The sequence below is a fragment of the Babylonia areolata genome, chromosome 3 (genome assembly GCF_041734735.1).
Source record: "Babylonia areolata isolate BAREFJ2019XMU chromosome 3, ASM4173473v1, whole genome shotgun sequence".
Lineage (NCBI taxonomy): Eukaryota > Metazoa > Mollusca > Gastropoda > Neogastropoda > Buccinidae > Babylonia > Babylonia areolata.
Window position 1 is genome coordinate 59,119,179 of NC_134878.1, and position 10,000 is coordinate 59,129,178.

A 10,000-nucleotide genomic window follows, 5' to 3' on the forward strand; every position below is an offset into this window, starting at 1 on the left:
AGAGGGAGAGAGAGGGGGGAGAAAGAGAGGGAGAGACGGGGGAGAGACAGAGAGAGAGAGACAGAGAGAGGTAGAGTGAGAAAGAGAGAGAGAAAAAGAAAGAGAAAAGAAAGAAAGAGAGAGACAGAGAGAGGGAGAGAGACAGACAGACACAGACAGACAGATAGGAAATCTATCAAGTGGACAGAAAGATACACACGGCCGGACAGACAGACAGACAGACAGACAGATAGATAGATAGATAGATAGATAGATAGATAGATGTATATATAGAGACAGATAGATGTATATATAGATATGTAGACAGAGACAGAGGGACAGACAAACACAGAGAAAGGAATGTTAGTTACGAGTTCTGGAAGGCATTATTTTGAAAAAAAAAAATCATCCATGGAATAAAGAGCTTGAGCTTGTTAATCCACATTTTGGTGGTTTCTTTTCAATTGATTATTCCTCTTAATCTGCCTATCTGTGATCACATAGGATTTTTACACACTAAAAAATGCAGAATGATTCTGGGCTAACTATGTGCACGTGCTCTACCCCCCCCCCTCCCCCCCCACCCCTTAAAAAAATTTTTTACAGTCTTTGTGAAACAAGCACACGAGGATGAGAGATGGAAACAGAAAATTCATACTACAACTACTACTACTACTCTGCTGCTGCTATTACTGCTACTACTAACTACTACAATCATAATAACAACTGACAGACCGTCCAGCCTTTGATTCTAGAGGATCACACACACACACACACACACACACACACACACACATATATATATATATATATATATATATATACTTCCACACAACAAATGTACACTCTGAAAACACTGGAACACAAAAACACGACACACACACAAATACACGCACACATAAACACACACACACACACACTCTCTCTCTCTTTCAGACACACGCTCACCCACACAATACACATACACACGCATACACACACATACACAAGTTTATACAGATCGCAATGCACACGAATACTGCAGTGAATCATTCTGTATAAACAATACTGCTGATGCCAAAACCACTATAAACAGTGCCAGCAGCTTTGCCGCTGAAACAGGTGTTTCTTTGAGGTTGGACTTAAAAAAGACGAAGATGAAGGCACAGCGCCTGACATGAAAAGGGAGATAAATCCTAAGCTGGAGAAGCAGGGAGATCCACGTGACTTCCGGAGAAGTCTTCCAGTGTCAGTGACAGAACGGACAGAAAAAAAAAGTGAGAATGAATGTAATGGGAAACCACATCAGAACAGCAGAGGAGGCAACTGCTGTCCCAACTACCTGGACTAGAATTTGATAACAGTAGAGAGTGTCTCGCCCACGTTACATCATACCCACTCTCTCAGCCAAAGAGGGTTTTTCGGGGGACAGTCGGCGTTGGGGTGGTTCCCAAAAGGCCAACTAGCCCCCACCACCAAGGCTGCAGCACTAAGAACCAGGAGAGAAAATACTGGCGACTCTGCCGGGATTCGAACCAGTTCCGCTAAGATTCTCTCGCTTTCCGAGGCGGGCGCGTCACCTCTTAAGGCCATCGCTCGCTCCACCACATGTGGACATCGGTCATGATGTATTAATTTTGTAACCTCACAAACACCGCTCTGCCAAAGCGCGGTCCGGCAACAACAACAGTTCAACAGGGTGAATGAACAAGGGCAGCCCATACCATACCAAACCAGCCGATACTAAGCCGCCATGTCAACTTTCACGAGCACTGTCAACAGTCTGGTGGTGCGGAAGGACATTAGGACATGTTCCGCGAAACACCTGTCCCTTCCTCTCATCATCCATCAACTAACAGAAACCACACCAGACCTCCACTGGAAGCGAAATGGGAGTGACAAAAAAACAAACAAAAAAACAAACAAAAAAACAACAACAAAAAAACCCAAGTAGTAAGCCTCGTCAGGATGAGGAAACTGAGGATAGGGAAACAGAGAAAGTGTGTGTGTGTGTGTAGTGTGTAGTGTGTGTGTGTAGTGTGTAGTGTGTGTGTGTGTGTGTTTGTGTGTGTGTGTGTGTGTTTGTGTGTGTGTGTGTTTGTGTGTGTGTAGTGTGCGTGTGTAGTGTGTGTGTGTGTGTGTGTGTGTGTGTGTGTGTAGTGTGTAGTGTGTGTGTGTGTGTGTGTGTGTGTGTGTGTGTAGTGTGTGTAGCGTGTGTAGTGTGTGTGTAGTGTGTGTGTGGTGTGTGTGTGTGTAGTGTGTAGTGTGTGTGTGTGTGTGTGTGTGTGTAGTGTGTGTGTAAATAGAACAGAATAGTATGGATTAAATAATACATGTCTATCGTGAAACCTTAAGCTTTGTATGACATGAGGCACACACACAAATAAATAAATAATTGTCATCACTGTGTGTGTGTGTGTGTGTGTGTGTGTGTGTGTGTGTGTGTGTGTGAGTGTGCCTGTCTGTCTGTCTGTCTGTTGGTCTGTGTCTGTGTGTGCGAATGCCTGTGACATACAAAGACAGAGAGAGAGAGAGAGGGGGGGGGGGGTCGGGCGGGGGGGTTGGGGGGGGGAGGAGCAAGAGAAAAAGAGACAGAGACAGAGAGACACAGAGAGAGAGACACACACAAAGACAGAGTCACGAAGAAACGAAATGAAAAGAAATTAATTCAGTTTTAGGCCAAGGCCCCTCCTGAAGGGAGTGGGGGTGGGGGGATCTGTGTGTGTGTGTGGGGGGGGGGGGGGGGGGGGGGAGGAATAAATCAAAACACTGAGAATCCTAAAGAAAAACGAAGAGAGAGAGAGAGAGAGAGTGACAGGCAGACACGTAACACACAGACTCCAACAGTCAGCCACATCAGCAGAAAACGATCCGACGAACCCAGCTTCACGTTTCTTGTTAACGGGTTTCACACGAAGTGTTACGAAATCCTAAGCGTTTTCAATATCCACTCTGGGGATTAAACGAAGAACACCACCACCACCACCACCCTAACCCCCCACCCCCCCAAGTCCCCGCTGGTCCCCCCCCGCCCCCCCTCCCCCCCCTCCCCCCCCAAACCCCCCCCTCCTCCTCCCCCAACCCCCCCCCCCCAAAAAAAAAAAAACAAAAAAAAAAAAACCCTGATGCATTTTGCTCTTGTCGTTTGGCTCTCTGTCTAAAATAATGTTTAAAGCACAGATGTTTTTGACAAAAAGTGTGGCAGAAAAAAAAATCCGACCGATTAGTTTTTGAGTTTCCGGTTTCGGTAAAAAGAAAAGGAAAGAAAGAAATGAAATGAAAGGAAGTGTAAGCAGATTAGAATAATGGGGTGGCAGATTGTTATGACAGGCACTTGTTTATTTGTGGAACTGAAAGAGAATCCAACAGCAACAAAAAACAAAGCTACTTTTTCAACGTGTCGTTATTTGAACGAGTCCTTTATTTGGCGAGAGAGAGAGAGAGAGAGAGAGAGAGAGAGAGAGAGAGAGACAGAGAGAGAGAGAGACAGAGAGAGAGAGTGACAGAGAGAAAGAGACAGAGAAAGAGAGAGCGAGAGAGAGACAGAGAGAGAGAGAGAGGCAGAGAGACAGATAGACAGGGAATGAATGAATGAATGAATGAATGAATCTTTTCTTTATTTTCCAACGGTGAAGGCATTAGCACTTTGGCCGACTTACACATCTGCCTTTGTTCTAAGAGACACACAAAAAATTTACGCATGTAAATGTTGTTATACTTAATACATGTATAATGTACAAGTATAACACAGCGAGAGAGAGAGAGAGAGAGAGAGAGGGAGAGACAGACAGACAGACAGACAGAGAGACAGAGAGAAGAGTCAGAGAGAAAACAACACACATTACTGCATTACCCCTGTCTTGGAATGAAAACTCAACTGCACTCATTAAAAAGAGCAACAGTCGCATGTACTGTCTTAGAAAAATGAAATCTTTTAATGTATGCAAGCAGATGCTCCAAAATGTTTTACACATCTGTTGTCTGCAGTGTTTTTACATATGGAGCCGTGTGCTGGGGTGGGTGGGTGGGGGGGTGGGGGGGGGGGACTTGACCAAACATGACAAAGACAGGTTGGAAAAAGTCATTAGGAAAGCGGGTGGGGTGGTGGGTATAAGACAAGACACCTTTAGCGACATGCACAATAGAAAACTGACTGACAGACTAATAACAATTTTGACCGACGAAAGACACCCACTACATGATGACATTAATAGCAGAAGGTCGGACATAAGTGGTAGGTTCAGAGCTCCACGCGCAAGAACATCTCGCTTCATTCATTCAGCCATTCGCGCACACAATCAAAACATCCAATACACTAACTCATGAGTGAACCCTCCCACCCCCCAAGCCCCCTCGCCACAGCAACACCTGAACTTCACCAGCAGACGAGTGCATGGGAGCAGACATTATGCGTGCATGTGGGACTGAGCGGGTGAGCACGGGCAAGCATTTCTGTGTGTGTGTGTGATCGGAAGTGAATTTAAAATATTTTCTTATTTTACTTGGATTTCATGTATCTTAATGTTAATGTACTAATTTTATTGGGGTGACATAATATTATGTGCATGCATACGTACCTACATCCATGTGTATGTGTGTGTGTGAGTGTGTGTGTGTGTGTGTGTGTGTGTGTGTGTGTGTGTGTGTGTGTGTGTGTGTGTGTGTTTCAGTTTACTTATAACGATTTATTCCCTTGATGTTTTTCTAATATATTGCTGTACAGTACCTTATGGTCTTAACGCGCCGTTTTTACCCCGCCATGTAGGCAGCCATACTCCGCTTTCGGGGGTGTGCATGCTGGGTATGTTCTTGTTTTCAGAACCCACCGAACGCTGACATGGATTACAGGATCTTTAACGTGCGCATCTGATTTTCTGCTTGCGTATACACACGAATGGGGTTCAGGCACTAGCAGGTCTGCACATAATTTGAGCTGGGAGATCGGATAAATCTCCACCCTTTACCCACCAGGCGCCGTCACCGAGTTTCGAACCCGGGACCCTCAGGTTGAAAACCCAACCCTTTAACCATTCGGCTATTGCGCCCGTCACCCCCTAGATCGATTTTAACCTCGCTCCCCCCCCCCCTCCTTCCCCTCCCCCCCCCCCCCAACTACTCCCCAGCAAAGGATATTCTAGGCTTTCTTGAAATGACCGCTCCGAGGTGCAGTTTGACCCAGTTAAAATCAGTACAGGTTATCAAAGTGGAGCTCCCTATGTTCGTTTCCGTTAAGTTATACTAATAGAGAGAAAGTGGAAATGGGTGTCTAGTAAAAGGTTAACCCAGACTGACGCACCCTCCCACCCCCTTCCACAGCCCACACATACCCCTTTCTTTTTGTCAATAGCTTGATCAAACCCGTAGTTTCAGTTTCACTTTCTCAAGAAGGCGATCGATCCTAACTGGCCACAAATGAACCCGGGGGATGGGGGGTGGGGTGGGGTCTTTCGAATCGAGCCCAGAATGCCCCCCCCCCCCCCCCCCCCCACACACACCCTTCCAATCTCAATAGCTTGATTGACCTCGTAGAAAATGGGGTAATTTCCAACTAGGGGGTGGTGGTGGGGGTGATGTTTGGGGGTCGATCCTATTTAGCCAGGGTACTTTCCAGCAAAGGAGTTGGAGGGGCGACAAGGGGGTTGGGGGGTGGGGGGTTAGTCGATCCTAACTAGCCACAAATGAACTCAGGGGGTCATTCGAATCCAGCCCAGAATGCCCCCCCCCCCACCCCCACCCCTCAAATGAACTCGGGGTCGGGGGATCGGGGGAGGGGGTGGGGGAGGGGCGGTCCATTCGGATATTGGCCACAATGACCCCAGGGTATTAAAAAAACAAACAAACAAACAACAACAACAACGACAAAAAGCAAGGGGAATATTTTGAGGCTGCTACACGAGCACGTGCACTTCGTACATGTATGGATGCGATGTGGAGTCCACGCCGTCTGCTGAGAGCAAGCAGCCAGCAGCACTGCCTGCCGATACTGTATGGATCCATGGACGGACGGACGGACGGACGGACGGATGGATGGATGGATGGATGGATGCACACACACACACACACAAACACACACACATACACACACACAGACACACACACACACACACACACACACACACACACACACACACACAGAGAGAGAGAGAGAGGCATATAGACTAACATGACAGAAAATCAATACTCCCTTCATCACACCTGCTTCCTTCGCGGCTATGACACGCGCGCGCACACACGCACACACACACACGCACACACACTCGCACACAGATGCACGTACGCACACACTCACACACACTCACACAGATGCACGCGACACACACACACACACACACACAGAGTCACGTACACACACACACCACAGAAGCCAGCAGAATTCCAACACATTGATACACATGTGTGGGCTTTTCTCATCTCTCTCTCTCTGTGTCTCTGTCTCTCTGTGTGTCTCTGTCTCTGTCTCTCGCCTCTTCTGTAATATAGATCAGTTTGTGCCTTAGCGTACGATGTCTTTTTCTTCTCTAGTATATTATACGCGTGCAATTTGTGGAGAACATAAATTCATGCATAATTATTGTCCGCGCGGACATTATAGCTGTTGCAGGAGTAAATCACTGTGTATGTCAATACATTCACCAGCTCCCCAAACACACACACACACACACACACACACACACACACACACACATGCCATGTACCACTTGCCCACGCCCTATGAATGTCAATGTAAATCCATGCGATCGATAACAAATTCATGAGTTTCCCAGCCAGCTGTGCAGGAAACATGTATACCTGTTTGTGGTGATCACAATGTTTGTGTATCATCACGACAGACAGCAAATTCTCCTCCTCCTTCTTCTAAGGTTTGCCTTCTGTGTATCTATATGTTATGTGTGGGCGTCTGTGTGTGTGTGTGTGTGTGTGTGTGTGTGTGTGTGTGTGTGTGTGTGTGTGTGTGTGTGTGTGTGTGTGTGTGTGTGTGTGTGTGTGCGTGCATGTATGTGAGTGTGTGCGAGCGTCAGTGCGTGCGTGAGCGCGCGCGGCCCTCACTACAGCCTCCGACGGTCTACAATTGTACTGACCTATTCAACTGTAGGCTGTAAAAAGTGATGAGTGTTGGAAAGAACAACAATCACACGATACCTGAGCCCGGGGTCAAGGTCCAAAGGTTAACGGTCCCACAGCAACCATCAAGGGTCATCTGGGGGGCAATGGTCACGTGATAATTGTGTTGCTATCATCGATTGGTGAACTGTAAACTGTATCACTGAGTGAAGAGTCCTGATTGGACGAGTGCAAGATACGGCGCAGACGAGACCGGAGCAAGAAACCAATTAACTCTTTCCATACGAACGGCGAAAGAGACGACGTTAACAGCGTTTCACCCCAATTACCATCATCAAAATATTGCAAGCGGAAGGCTCTTATACTGAAGAGGTGAATGTTGACAAAGATACCACAATTCTGACGACGGAAGCTAAAGGTTGGGTCATTCAGACACCCACTGGACATCCGAGGGGTCTGTGTAGAGGAGAAGAGAGGACTGGCCGTACTGAGTGAGTTAATGGACAGACTGGAGCGGCGCTGAACTGGTAGTTGAACAGGTGACTGTGACACCGTGACAACTGGCGACGACTGAGGATGGGGTTCGAACCCACGTGGGGGGGAAACCACCGAAGCAACCGTTCTGCCATTGTCCATGTGTTCTGTGTAGTGGCTTGTTCAGGATGAAAAGAGGCTATGCCAGTCTTGAATAAAAGCTAATTTGTGTTTGTACATTTCTTCTGTCATTGCTGCTGTGTGCACATGTCAAATGATCGGTATAAAAGTACAAGACCGGCGCTTCCTTTTTTTTTTTTTTTTTTTTTTTATGAAGTGTCTGGGTTTGTTCCAACGTATCTGTTATTTACCTGTGGTGCTAGCTGAATCGGTAGCGTTTAGCAGCATTGACTTAAAAGATGTGCACCTTGTGCATGGAGAGAGTTACCACTCTTTACTATTTGTCAACCACGTGGGGGAAACACACACAACATTTACAAGTGGATTATCATTCACTGTGTCTAGGGTCTCGGCATTGATGATGGGAAAGCAGGGGGGGGGGGGGGGAGGGAGTAGTCCTCTCCTCCCATCACCGCGCCTTAACTTAACCTCCCCCCCCCCCTCGCCCCCCCCCCTCTCCCCCACCAAATGAAGTCAGGTCCCCAATCACACCTTCAGTGGTTGGAGTGAAGAAGTAAAGTTGAACTTTCTCAAAATGAGGACGGACACAAAACCATGGTGATACCGTGAGCCGGCGGCACTGACAGCCTCTCACCCTGATCACTGGTGAACACTGGAACCGCAGACAGACAAGTCCACTGAATGCTGAACACCGGGATTTGGTTTCCGCGGTTTGACAAACGATCTCCACTTTCAGTTCATACAACTGTACTGGCTGATCGATATAATTATAACTAAATTAATTAAGCGGCCAACATTGACCGCGGGGTCGCTTAGCTTACCATGCAATATCCGCCACAATTTCTCCCCCCGAGCCCGGCTCAAGACGGAATTAGCAGTGTCTACAACAACTGAGGCGTTCAGTCGACGCCGGTTCGACTCCGCCGCCCGGCAGTCGCACACGGAATAGATGGGAAGAAATGTGGATATTATTACTATTATTATTACTGATTATTATTAATATTATTATCATTATAGCCTCGCTTACAACCGTCCTATAATGACATAGGTAATGTCTGTAATAACGACTGTTCATATATACAACACGCACGTTTCTACGAATAACTTCATGGCCCGGAGTCACGGATCGATCCCGACATTAACACGATTCAGGCTATAGCTTTTATACATACAGGTTGCCAATCGGTTAAAAAAAAACAACAAAAAAACACACCAAAAAGCAAGCAAACAAACAAACAAAAAACCCCGTTTCATTCACAAACAATAAGGTAAGTAGCACAGCGTGCAACTCGGCGGCACAGAAGGGCTTGATCAATACAACTGACTGATGAAGTTGGAAAAAGCACGAACTTGAGCAGCAATAAACTTTGGGTGATTTAAAGGTCAGTGTATTGCTAACCTGTCCCAGCAGTGATTGAAGTCAGTTTCAGCTGCTGTTCCACACACACACACACACACACACACCGTGACAACACGCACACACATCAGTCTATACACACACACAACACGCACACACATCATATACACACACACAACACGCACACACACACTGACACACAACAGAGAGAGGGAGGGAGGGGAAGAGAGAGAAAGAGACGCACATAAACACACACAGAAAAAGACACACAGATGCACGCGCGCGCGCGCGCGCACACACACACATACACACACACACACACAAATACACAAACACATACACACACACACAAGTCTAATATCACTTACAGTGAAAAGACGTTAAACTAAAGAACGAACGAACGAACACACACACACACACACACATCTCTCTCTCTCTCTCTCTCTCTCTCTCTCTCTATATATATATATATATATATATACCCACCTTTGCAACGAGCACAGAAGAATGGCAGCGGACGCATCATATTATATCATCATAATTATCTGTACTCACGATCACCACAGCACGGCACAGCTAACACACACCTTACCCAGCACCAACACAACACAACACAACAGAAGCAGGTCACAAACCTTTAAACCACCGTTGCCGCAGCAGCAAACAATTATAATTATAATAATACACTGCTCACAGCTGCAGGTGTTGTGAAATCATCACAACCACCACCACCGCCACCAACACTGACTCGGTTAAATCCATGTCCGAGTTGTGGTAGTCGTAGTAGTAGTAGTAGTAGTATCCATCGTCAAAGAAATGATTGAAACTCGTGGTGTGGAAGTTTGTCTCTCACAACCAATCAATGTCTACACACACACACTGACACACACCACACCACACCACACCACACTCCGTAACACGCGCGCACTAACAAACTGCTTGAAGTTGTTTGGTGGGAGGTAAGGGGGGACTAACGCAAAAGAAGAAGAAGAAGCAGGAGTTTGGAGC

At 46.7% G+C, this 10,000-nt stretch overlaps 1 protein-coding gene across 1 annotated transcript in view; it reads right to left on the reverse strand.

Moving 5' to 3' along the window:
- Positions 1 to 10,000, reverse strand: part of LOC143280158 (uncharacterized) — a 147,510-nt gene that overhangs the window by 115,348 nt on the left and 22,162 nt on the right. The window lies entirely within an intron of this gene.